Source organism: Triticum urartu, chromosome 2 (genome assembly GCF_003073215.2).
Source record: "Triticum urartu cultivar G1812 chromosome 2, Tu2.1, whole genome shotgun sequence".
NCBI classification, from domain to species: domain Eukaryota; kingdom Viridiplantae; phylum Streptophyta; class Magnoliopsida; order Poales; family Poaceae; genus Triticum; species Triticum urartu.
In genome coordinates, this window is record NC_053023.1 from 230,935,695 (window position 1) to 230,948,031 (window position 12,337).

The 12,337-nt window shown below is 46.8% G+C and overlaps 1 pseudogene; it reads right to left on the reverse strand.

The window, feature by feature from the left end:
- Window positions 1–272: 272 nt before the first annotated feature.
- Window positions 273–12,337, reverse strand: part of LOC125535918 — a 38,649-nt pseudogene continuing 26,584 nt past the window's right edge.

Genomic DNA, 12,337 nt, shown 5'->3' on the forward strand with positions numbered 1-12,337 from the left:
ACTTTTGAGGCAATGGGAGAAAGAGTCACAGTCTCTCGTACTCATGCGGACGAACTGAGCTCTTTTATTCAGATGACTCACCGGATTAGAAATTTCGATGAACATGATCAGCTTAAACTTGATCTAATTGACCATGTGTGGCAGAAGTTTGGAAACGAGTGATATCCTAGCTATAAGTTTGTAATCCATTTCTTTTCATCTAGTTTTAATTTATGCAATGAGTGATGTAATCCATGTCTTTGTAATGCAGCTATCAAAACAATATTTATGCAATGAGTGATGTAATCCATGTCCTCAACTAGCAGAAAGCAGTAAATAGTTCTTACAACTACAACATATAGCTCACATTACCCTAGGCCGCGAGCAAGGATCTCCTTCTGCTTATCTCGGTAGAACTGCTTTTGCACATTAGTCATACCACTAGTGTCGATGAGCATGATCCTCTCATCTAATTCAAACTATCTCCGTGCATCCTCCCTCTCATTTCGTGCATCTTCATTCTTTTTTAGTCCAATTTCCTCTTTTCGCAATTCCAATTGCTGTGCGTAGCGAGCATTTCTTGCCGCCTCTTTGATCTCATCCTTCTCTAGCTTTGCTGCCCACACAGTTTCTAATGACAGCTTGCAAGCACTATCGTCAGCTTTACCTCTCTTATCCTTCTTCACACCATCAGGTCTTTTCTCATGTTCAAGAGCATCAGTGCATATCGAGGTAGCATCAATACGTACCGAGGATGCATCAGCCGGATCATTGGTGGCTGTGCCCGGACTTGCATCAATGGTCTTCTTTTGTTTCTTAAGAGAAGTTCCAACTTCTCTTGTCTGCCACTTTGGATACTTCGAAAACTCTACACACTACTGGAATCAGCTACTTTGCCATCTGCCAGCTCTTTGCCGTCTGCTAGCAGACGGCAAAGAAGCTCTTTGTCATCAGCTACCTGAAAGCAGACGGCAAAGAACTGGCTGATGGCAAAGGTCTTTGTCGTCGGCTAGCAGACGGCAAAGAGGAAGGGGCCCCACTGACGAGCTTCTTAAAAAAAACTTAACGGCCCCCCCTCTTTGCCGTCTGCTAGCAGACGGCAAAGAGCAAATAAGCGGACGGCAAAGGGGGGCGGACGGCAAAGATTTAACATATCTAATGGCGCGCCCCCCACCCCGCGCCCTCTCGCTCTGTTTCTTTCCCCTGCTCCCATACGCGCGCCGCCGCCACCACCACTCGCCGCCGCCGCGCCCCCGGCCCCCCCGCGCCCCACCGCCCCGGGCCCGGCGCCGCCGCCCCGCCCTCCACCGGCCCCCCGCCTCGTCGCCACCCGCCCCGCCCCCCCCCCCGCCCCGCCGCGCCCGGCCCCGCCCCGCCCCCCTTCCCGGCGCCGCCCCAGGCCGCCCCGCCCCCCTCCTCCACCGGCCACCTCCTCCACCGGCCCAGGTGAGCTCTACCTCTTCCTCTGTTTTTCTTTTTTCTGTTTTTTTAGTTTTAGGTTTATGTTTAGTTTAGATTTAGTTTAGTTTTAGTTTTAGGTTAGGTTTAGTAGTCTTAGTTTAGTTTTAGGTTTAGATTTAGTTTTTTCCTTTTTTCTGTTTTTTTAGTTTTAGGTTTATGTTTAGATTAGATTTAGGTTTAGTTTTAGGTTTAGTTCAGTTTTAGGAAAGAAAAAGAAGAAGAAGAAAAAAACAGGAGAGGAGGAGAAGAAGAAGAGGAAAAAGGAAAGGAAGGAAGAAGAAGAGGAGGAGGAGAAGAAAAAGAAGAGGAAGAAGAAGAAGAAGAAAAAAACAGGAGAGGAGGAGAAGAAGAAGAAGGAGGAGAAGAAAAAAGAAGAAGAGGAAGAAGAAGAAGAAAAAAACAGGAGAGGAGGAGAAGAAGAAGAGGAAAAAGGAAAGGAGGAAGAAGAAGAAGAAGAAGGAAAAAGGAAGAAAGGAAGAAAAGGAAGAAGAGGAAGAAGAAGAAAAGGAAAAAGAACCCGACCCGGCACCCCGACCCCGACAACCCCGAGAGTTTACCCGTTAAGGTTTTCGGACCTAACAGATTGAAGCTATAGCCCGCCCGAGACCGGGGGTGTGTGAGGGTGTTTGAAGTGTGACACCGACAACCGAGCCCGACCCGCCGAGACAGGCAGTTGAGGAGAGAAGATATTCTTCACATTTATGGTTTATGTCTCGTTTTTGATGGATACATAGTTTAGCTACGATTGGTCCACCCTAGGCGTGCCTGTTGGCGGTGAAGGGTGTGTGGTGAACGGTTTGTACGCTCTGGTTCACTTTACGCTTGGGGGTGTGAACCTTCCGTCGGCGCGGTTCTCTGTTATCGGGCCCCCGACCCCGCCGCCCCCGACACCCGACCCCAAGTGACACGACACCTGACTCCGACCAGATCCACACTCTGACGAAATCACAACACCCGACACGAACGGCACTCCCGAACATGACATGGTTGGAAAAAAAAAAGTGAAAAACCCGACGCCCCGAAAACAGCACCGACCGACACGGCACCCGACGACACGGACCCGACCCCCACACACTCCCGAAAAGGTGTTCTTTGGCCTTCCAGAGGCCGACGGGGTCATATATTTGTGAATTATTAGTTAGGTCATATATTTTTCGATTTTGTTATGAAAAACATCATATATAATTGTGTTGATCGGGTAGTTTTAAATGTGCAGTTGTTTCATCGCTGCGAGGTTTGGTGTTCGACGACCTCGCCGTGCGTTTGACGAGCTCTGCCCCTTCGTTCGTGGGTGAGCACAAATGACATGTCCTCCTCCCCCATTAATTATTTGATCTATTCCGATGAAACTTGATAGCTAGCTATATATGTGTCTTGAATCATCAGTATGCGTAACCAATATGTGTCTCCCGTTCGAAAGCGTCATAGTTATAAATATGCATGCATTTGCATATTTATAACCTTGATTCTTTCGAGTTTCCAACGCTATCCATGGACAGCCCGAGTATGTGGTGCTTTGCTTGGTACATTGGTAGCGCTAGTCTGTGTTTTATGAGTATTATAGTTCTCTATTGCATCGTGAAGATGTTCGGTGCGGTTATATATCCATTCGTCGACATCGAGCCGAGTTTGTGTAAGTGATTTGGGTTCATGTTGAGTGTCGCATTTCCCATGGTTTAGCAAGTATTTGCTCTTGCAAATAGTGGCTTTGCTCCGGATCCGACGCATAAATTTCGTCAGTGCCTCCCCTGTTGTTCTCCGGGTACACATCCTCTCTGTTTATTGCAGAGACGTGTAATCAGGAGAACAGCGGGGAGGTGCTGCCGAAAATTTTGCGTCGGATCCGGAGCATAGCATGGGAAATGAACCAATCTACACATACACGGGTGGGATTAGGACCTATCATTACCTATTAGAGTGTAGGTTGCATGGACGTAATAAAATTGACAAAGTAGATCAACTGATGAATATATACATGGTGAATTACATATATAATTGTTGTGTGTCCAGTAGCTCTGAAAGTCAAGATGAGTGATCGTGCGTGGATGTATACCGGTCACACTGGTCAGAACAAATGGAGCGCTGAATGGTTCACAAAAACCAAGGGGTTTGTGCAAGCCGCATTTGCAAATGGCCAGAGGAAAACCTGGTGCCCCTGTTTCCGGTGCGGCAATTGGGAAAAGAGGACAGAGGCTGAAATGGGCAAACACCTGCAGAAGAGTGGTTTTACGCCTAATTATACGGTGTGGACATTTCATGGTGAGTCTGCCCAATGTGACCGAGCTGAGGTGGATCGTCGTTGCACCGACGAGCATGGTACCGGGATGGGAAACATGGTGCAAGACTATGATGATGCTCGGGATTCGGACGAGGAGATGGAGGAATCTGCAAAGGCCTTCAATGAAATGTTGGAGTCTTCAAAACGTCCGCTCCACGAGCACGCTGAGCTTTGTTAGTTGGATGCCATCTCACAAGTAATGGCTCTGAAGGCTCAGTTTAACTTGGGCAGAGAATGCTATGACGCAATTATGACAGTATTTGGACGCTTTCTACCCAAAGGCCATGTAATGCCTGCAAACCTGTACCAGTCGGACAAAATCCTCCGTGCACTGAAGATGCCCTATGAGAAGATACATGCCTGTGAGAAAGGATGTGCCTTATTTAGGCTTGACTATGCGGACTTGAACTATTGTCCCATTTGCAAGTCTTCCAGGTATATTGTGGTAGACAACGGTATGGGTGAGAAGACACAGACCAAAATCCCCGTTAGTGTTCTTCGGTATATGCCAATCGTACCAAGACTTCAACGTCTTTTCATTGTCGAAGAGACGGCCAGACAGATGACATGGCACAAAACAGGCAAAAGAACCGAACTAGATGCAGATGGGAATCTGATGATGGTACACACATCGGATGGTGTTGCGTGGAAAAAGTTTGATGAATTACATGCTGACAAAGCGGCAGATCCGAGGCATCCTCGAGTCGGCATCAGCACGGATGGGTTCAGTGTGTTTGGTATGACAGCAGCCCAATACAGTTGTTGGCCCGTATTTGTCTTTCCACTCAATCTCCCCCCCCCCGGACAGATTATGCAAAGAAAGAACATTTTCCTGACGTTGATAATTCCAGGACCCAACTATCCGGGCAAAAATATGAATGTGTACATGCAGCCGCTTAAGGACGAATTGCAAGAAGCCTGGGATAATGGGTTCAAGACATACGACGCCTTTAGCAAACGGAACTTCATAATGCGTGTCTGGTACATGTACTCGACGCATGACTTGCCGGCGTATGCGCTATTCGTTGGCTGGTGTGTGCATGGAAGGTTCCCGTGCCCCACATGCAAGGGAGCTCTTGAGTTTCGTTGGCTTCAAGCCGGTCGCAAGTTTTCTTGCTTCGACATGCATAGACAGTTCCTGGATCCTCGCCATAGGTTCAGGAAAGACAAGAAGAACTTCATCAGGGGTAGAGTTGTCAAAAACTCTGCACCACCTGCATTGACAGGCCAACAGACCCTAGATCAGTTAAACGCTCTCGAGCCAGATCCACAACGTCCAGGGTACTCCAAGGGGTATAATACTAAGCACGCGTGGACTCACAAAAGATGCTTATGGGATCTGCCTTACTTCAAAGACCTCCTTTGCCCACACAACATCGACGTGATGCACACTGAGAAGAATATCGCCGAGGCACTTTTTGGTACATTGTTCGGCATAGATGGGAAGTCAAAGGATAATACTAAGGCTAGAGTCGATCTGGAGGCGCTATGTGATAGGCCATTACAAAACATGAAAGAACCGAAAGGAAAGCAGAACTGGACGAAGCCAAAGGCATGGTTCAATCTTGGAAGGCCAGCTATGAGGGAAATTCTCTTGTGGGTGCAACAGCAGTTGATGTTCCTCGATGGGTATGCAGCGAATCTAAAGAGGGGAGCGAATCTTGATAAACTGAAGATATTTGGTCTCAAGAGTCATGATTGGCACATATGGATTGAGCGGGTAATGCCAGTGATGTTGCGTGGCTTCATCCCTGAGGATGAATGGCTAGTACTGGCAGAACTCAGCTATTTCTTTCGTGTTCTTTGTGCGAAAGAACTATCGCCTGGCGTGCTAGAAGAAATGGAAGAGTTGGCGCCGGAGTTGATCTGCAAGTTAGAGAAGATCTTTCCACCGGGCTTCTTTAATCCAATGCAGCATTTGATTTTGCATCTCCCGGCCGAGGCAAGATTGGGGGGCCCATGCAAAATCGTTGGTGCTACCCAACTGAGAGGATGCAGAAGATGCTTTGAGAAAAATGTAAAAATAAACGTAGAATTGAAGCATCGATGGCTGAGGCATTCATCACAGAGGAGGCGGCAAACTTCGTAACAGCGCACTACGAAGCCAAAAATCGTCATTTGCATAATCCGAAGCCTCGGTACAATGCTGACGAGCCTAAAAAGGGTGGATCCAACCTCAGCCTATTCAAAGGGAATCTCGCACCAGCTAGCGTTTCACATCCAATATCTTTGGATAACGAAGAATGGCGGACCATTTCGTTGTATATCTTCAACAACCTGATACAAGTGCGGCCGTACATCGAGTAAGTTCTCGGTACATTGTTTCGCAACTTCTATTTCCTTTTAACTACTCTTATTCCTGGATATGTCATACAGTCGATACGTCGCCATATTCTCGTATGGAGCGGAGATCCAAAAGGATTCCGTCGAAGAGTATGAGCTTCTCGCAAAGCAAGGAGGTGGCTATCCCAGTTTCATCTCTTGGTTCAAAGAAACGGTAATTTCTATTAGACAATTTCATTTCATTCGCTAATTTGTGCATAATGCAACAATCCTTTCATATTAAACTTGTAGGCTAATTCAGAGTCTATGGACGCCGAATTGAGACAAGTCGCTAATGGTTTTGACTATAAGGTCCGTTCATTTGACAAGTACGACATCAACGGGTATCGCTTTCGTACCTATGGCAAAGAGCTATCTATGGCCGACCGAAAGTCTACAAATTGTTGTGTATCTGCTATCGGCGAAGGAGGTACCGAGTATTATGGGAGAGTTGAAGCAATTTATGAACTTCTGTTCTATGGTGAAAACCCACCGAATGTCGTAGTCTTCAAATGTTATTGGTTTCATCCGAAGGAGACTAGAAGGAATCATGAACATATAGGGCTAGTTGAAATCAACCAAAGCACTCATTTAGATGTTCCTGATGTCTATATTATGGCTCAACAGGCGACCCAAGTATTCTATCTACCATGGGCCTGCCAAACTAATCCAAATCTGAAAGGTTGGGATGTCGTTTATGAAGTGCCGCCACGTGCTAGACTTTCTCCCCCAAAGGAAGAGGATTATGAACCTCACATTAACCCAGACACATATGAAGGAGAATTCTTCCAAGAGACAGGTCTTTCCAAAAAGCGTTTCAAGAACCGCTATACTTCACCCCAAAACATTGAAGTAGACAGCGACAATGAATCCGACATCACCCCAGAGCAGGAACAAGAAGAGCCGGAACAAGAAGAGGTTACTGCTGCGGATGACCTGTCAATGCTTGACCGATTACGTCAAGGTGGCCTTGCACATGTTGATGCCAATGAACCCTATGAGCCCGTCATTGATTATAGTGATGATGATGATGATTATGCATTTATTGATGATACTGATCGAGATTATTAGTAGTGTCAGGTATTAAATTTTTTTATGTTGTACTTGATGATGATACACTTAAGTGATACACATATTATTATTCATGTCGGTCTTTTTTTATGTTGTACTAATTTCGTTTACTGTTTGTCATGGCAGGTGTTGAAAGATGGTGGGCGCTGGTCGGGAGCGCGCCAAGGCCCCTTCTTCGTCGGCGCGTGGTCTGAGGTCTTCCATTCCAGACGCACCTCTCCGCCGAGCGTTGCTGGACAGTATGGCCACACCGCCGGGCCCTTCTTCGTCGACCGCGGTGCCCAGCAGGGGACGAGGTAGGAAGAGAGGAGGTGGGGCACGTGGTCGTGGGAGAGGAGGAAGGGTGACTGCTACGGCGCCTTCCTCGCCGCCACCCCCAGCTGTTTCACCCGAGCACGTGACTGCTAGGGTGGACTCGTCCGAGGAGGAGGCTACACGGACTCCGGTCCATGAGCCTCCGGTCCACGGGTCTTGGGCCCACGAGCCTCGGGTTGACTGGCCTTCGGCCCACGAGAGTTCGGCCCACGAGACCCGGGAGGAGCACACGTCCGGATGGGGTACCTGACCGGATCAGCCCGAGGAGCCGAGTGGCCATGCTGATGATGGCGGGGAGCCGACTGATCTTGAGGAGGAGGGGGGGCACCATCTACCAGCGTGGTGCTACACGGCTCTTGTCCGTGCCAGCGACCCGCGAGTAGAGGTGGTTGATTTTCCCTGATGGGGAGAGGTACGTAAGTGCATTTAATATTTTTTTACCTTCTGCATTCACGTTTCTTCAAATAACTAATGCGTTGGCCTTGTCATGCTGCAGGGGTTGGGACCACCATCATAGTGTCCGCCGGCCCAACTCCGTCCTTGGAGTTCTTTGCCGGCAAAACTTCCCGGGGTTTGTCACATTGCCTGGTGAGGGTCGGCTTCCAGAGCTTGGATTGAGCTGGGAGCACTACGTGGCTGCCCCGGCCCCGCCGGATGAGATTATCGACGGTGTCGTGTGCGACACGAGGGCAGACATGGTGATCAGAAAGTTCTGGGTAATTTCTCCTTTACACATTTAAAAATCTTCAACTAGCTAGTTATTAATTGTACTAATCAATATTGTCTCATTTGATTGCAGACATTCTACAGGTGTGAGGAGGGATACGAGGAGGACGCGGCACATGTTATCGAGAACGTCTGCAAGCGCCTACTCCAGAACTTACGACACGAGGCTCGGGTGCAGGCTGTTCGAGACTACTACGCCTTGCGTGGTATCAAGAAGACCAAGCCGGCGTGCCGCGATAAGTTCCTGAGTAAGGAGCAGTACATGAAGGTAATTCTTAAGGCCTTCTCTACTTAAGTTCCTTCATTTAGTAATTCTTAGCCGTAGCGCTCAAGTTTCTATTTGCTAACTTAGGCGCCTCCGAGATGGTGTGCGGATCGGATGGATTGTTGGGAGGTGTTGGTCGATGAGTGGTGCTCAAAACAATGGCTAGCCCTCCACAACGAGGCCAAGGACAAACGTGCCCAAATGGAAGGTGTGCCACACCATCAAGGCAGCTCCAACTTATATCAGTTCGGGCGCAACTGGGTATGTGGTTTGCTTCATGATTCATGCAATTCATTCATCATGCTAGCTTGAGCCCTTTAATTGCTAATTTTCATTGTTTCTCTCTTTCAGGCACGCTACAATAAGGCGGATAAGGTGCCAGAGGTGTACGACCTGTATGCCATGGCCCACACTGCCTCTTTCAAGAAAGTCAAGGCTTTCTCTCAGTCTGACCTCGATGATGCAAACAACTTCACCAACATCTCCTCCCACAACAAGCTCGTGAGATATAGAGATGAGGGGAAGGCGAGGAAAGGGGAGGACTTTAACCCGAGCCAGGGTCCCATTGATCCAGAGCTGGTGATGATATCTGGTGGCGGGAGGTCCCATGGCTCCATAGCCATTGGAGATGGACTTATCCGTTGTCCTAGCACTCTCCCGGAGATCAAGGCGCGCCAGTCGAGCTTCGCTCCTGAGATAAGGCCTCGTGAACGGCCAGTGCAACTCGCCATCAAGGTTAGTGATACGTACTCAGTTATCTTTCTCCATTACATTGTGTGCGCTTCCATCAATGATTACAAATGGTCATGTGAGTGGTGTTGCAGGCTGCTATACAGAGTGAGAGAGATAGAACGGAGAAACTTCTGGCGGAGGCGGCGGAGAGGCAGCGGGAGTTGGAGGAGAGGACGACAAAGATGATGGAGGAGGAGAGGGCACGGAATGACATGCAGGCAAGGGCCATGTACGAGCTCCTTGTGGTAAAGTTTCTTCTGCAGATTAGCCAAAACATTCATGTAGTGTTTGTCTCATTACTAACTAGTATGACTGAGTCGTCAAAACCAAATGTGCAGTCTGTGTGCGAGAAGACAGGTCAGACCGCTCCGCCGATGCCAGTGAATTGCAAGAAGCCTGGGACCACGGTGAGTTTTATTGAATGGACATTACTTGCTAGTCTTAACATTTGAGTGTCATCATGCTAACAAGACATTGGAAATGATCTTTGGTGCAGCGTAACTCCAGACAAGCATCGCACGATCCTTCTCCAGCTACCGACACGAGCCACCCCGCTCCTACACCTCCTGGATCTTGGTAAGTTTATCTAGTGTTTTGCTTAACACATGCATAAAGACCTAGACTTAGCTTTATTTCCTCCAATGCTTACCATAATGACCTAGACTTAGCTTCTTCTCCTCCAAAATGACTTAATAAGCTTACTGACCTCCAAAACCATCCATTTTACCTAAGTTAGCTCTAAAACGATCTGTACTTAGCTTACTTATGTCAAAAATTGCATAATTAGCTTAGTTAGCTCATAGACGATCCATTTTACCTAAGTTACCTCTAAAATGACCCATTTTACCTAGGTTAGCTTATAAATGATCCAGTTCATCCAAGTTAGCTCAAAAATGACCCATTTTACCTAGATTAGCTCCTAAATGATCCATTTTACCTACGTTAGCTTTAAAATGACCCATTTCACCTAGGTTAACTCCAAAATGACCCATCTTACCTAGGTTATCTCATAAACGATCCATTTCAACTAATTTAGCTCATAAACGATCCATTTCACCAAGTTAGCTAAAAAATGATCCATTTCACCTAAATTAGCTCTTAAATGATCCATTTCACCTAAGTTAGCTCAAAAAGATCCATTTCAACTAAATTAGCTCATAAATGATCCATTTCACCTAAGTTAGCTCAAAAACGATCCATTTCAACTAAGTTAGCTCATAAATGATCCATTTCACCTAAGTTAGCTGAAAAACGATCCATTTCACCTTAGTTACCTCAAAAACGATCCATTTCACCTTAGTTAGCTCATAAACGACCCATTTCAACTAAGTTAGCTCATAAATGATCCATTTCACCTTAGCTAGCTCATAAACGACCCATTTCAACTTAGTTAGCTCATATATGATCCATTTCACGTAAGTTAGCTCATAAATGACATACTCTTCTTGTTCTAGTCTTCTTCTTGTTCTACTCTTCTTGTTCTAGTCTTCTTCTTGTTCTACTCTTCTTCTTGTTCTACTCTTCCTGTTATAACTTTCTTATTTTTCATTTTGCAGATTTCATTCACTTGACGAAAGCTTGCATAGATGGAGTGCTCCTTATCCCTTTCTCTGTTTCTTTTGTATCGTTGAACTATGCATGTATCGTTGGATGAAACTATTGTAATATATATGGTTGGATGCCTCTATATATGTTGAACTTGTTATGTATGATGGAACTATGCATGTAATATATATGGTTGGATGATGAAGTTATGTGTTGGATATCTTATATGTTTGCTCTGTAATGGCCTTTTGAAATATATCTATATATGTCATATATATTTGTGATGAAAATTGTTGGATTTAATAAAAAACAGATAAAAGACCCAATATGCAGGCTCTTTGCCGTCGGCCACCGACGGCAACGGGCTCTTTGCCGTCTGCCGCGGACGGCAAAGAGGACACGTGGCATCCAGCTGTGCTTCCTGGGAGCTGACCCATTTGGTCAGTTTGCCTACAGTGGTAGACGGCAAAGACTTTGCCATCAGTGGCAGACGGCAAAGAACCTGCCATGCAGTGACGTGTAGATGACATCATACGGCGGACGGCAAAGACACTAGAAATTTTGCCGTCAGCGGCGGACGGCAAAGGCCTGCCGTTAGCCACTTAACGGACTGACAACGCAATTATTGCCGTCCGCTCTCTTTGCCGTCCGCCGCAGACGGCAAAGGGCCTTTGCCGTCAGCCGCCGGGAAGCAGGCGGCAAAGTAGCTGTTTACCGTAGCCTACTTTGTCGGAGCCTTTTGCCGTCCGCGGCTGACGGCAAAGGCCTTTGTCGTCCGCCGTTCATGCCTTTGCCGTCCGCCGTGGCAGACGGCAAAATAGCTGATTCCTGTAGTGACATAGCAATGCATCAGTGTGAAAGGCTTCTTTTTTTAAGATCCATTTCCTTGAACAAGATGTGTGCATCGTTTGTCTGCACATATAAATATGTTGTTAAAATAAGCACAACACATATAGAATATTGCACATCACATATAGAATTACAAGAAAGGCGCATACCTTTTCTTCTATAGTCCTTCCACTTTCTTGCCTATTTAAAATATGCTGAAGGCAACCACAAAATTTAGAGGTCTCTCTGTTAATCGTTGTGTAACGGCAATTGATTGCATTAGCATTACGCTCCGGCCATGATGATTCCTTGTGTGTGTTGTAGTACTCTGAAATTCTATCCCAATAAGCATCTCGATTTTCATCTGTCCCAACAATATCCAAACTTGTATTTGCCCATGCTGCTATGAGAACCTTGTCCTCATCACTAGACCAATTTTTTCCTTTGTTGGATTTTCCTTTCTCTGTTATTGCAGAACGATGCTGAGTTGATGGAGTTGCCTGCTCTCCAATTGGACTATCTGGTTGTGTTTGTGTGTAACCAAAACTAATGGTGTCCAAGAAGCTTTGGTCACAATCCATCTGCAAGCAAACAATGCACAGCTATTTTAGACCACAATCTGACATCAAATTGACATGGCCAAGCAACAATTTGCAGTAGACAAATACCAAATATCAACACCAGATGGAGAAAGCATTGCAATTTCCTGCTTTTCCCCACCCACTCGGCCTCACTGCTTCGATACTGACGCTGCCTCTCCCCTGCCCGTCGACCTCACTGCTCTCCCAAGGCTGCAGGCAGCCGGCCTCCCCAGC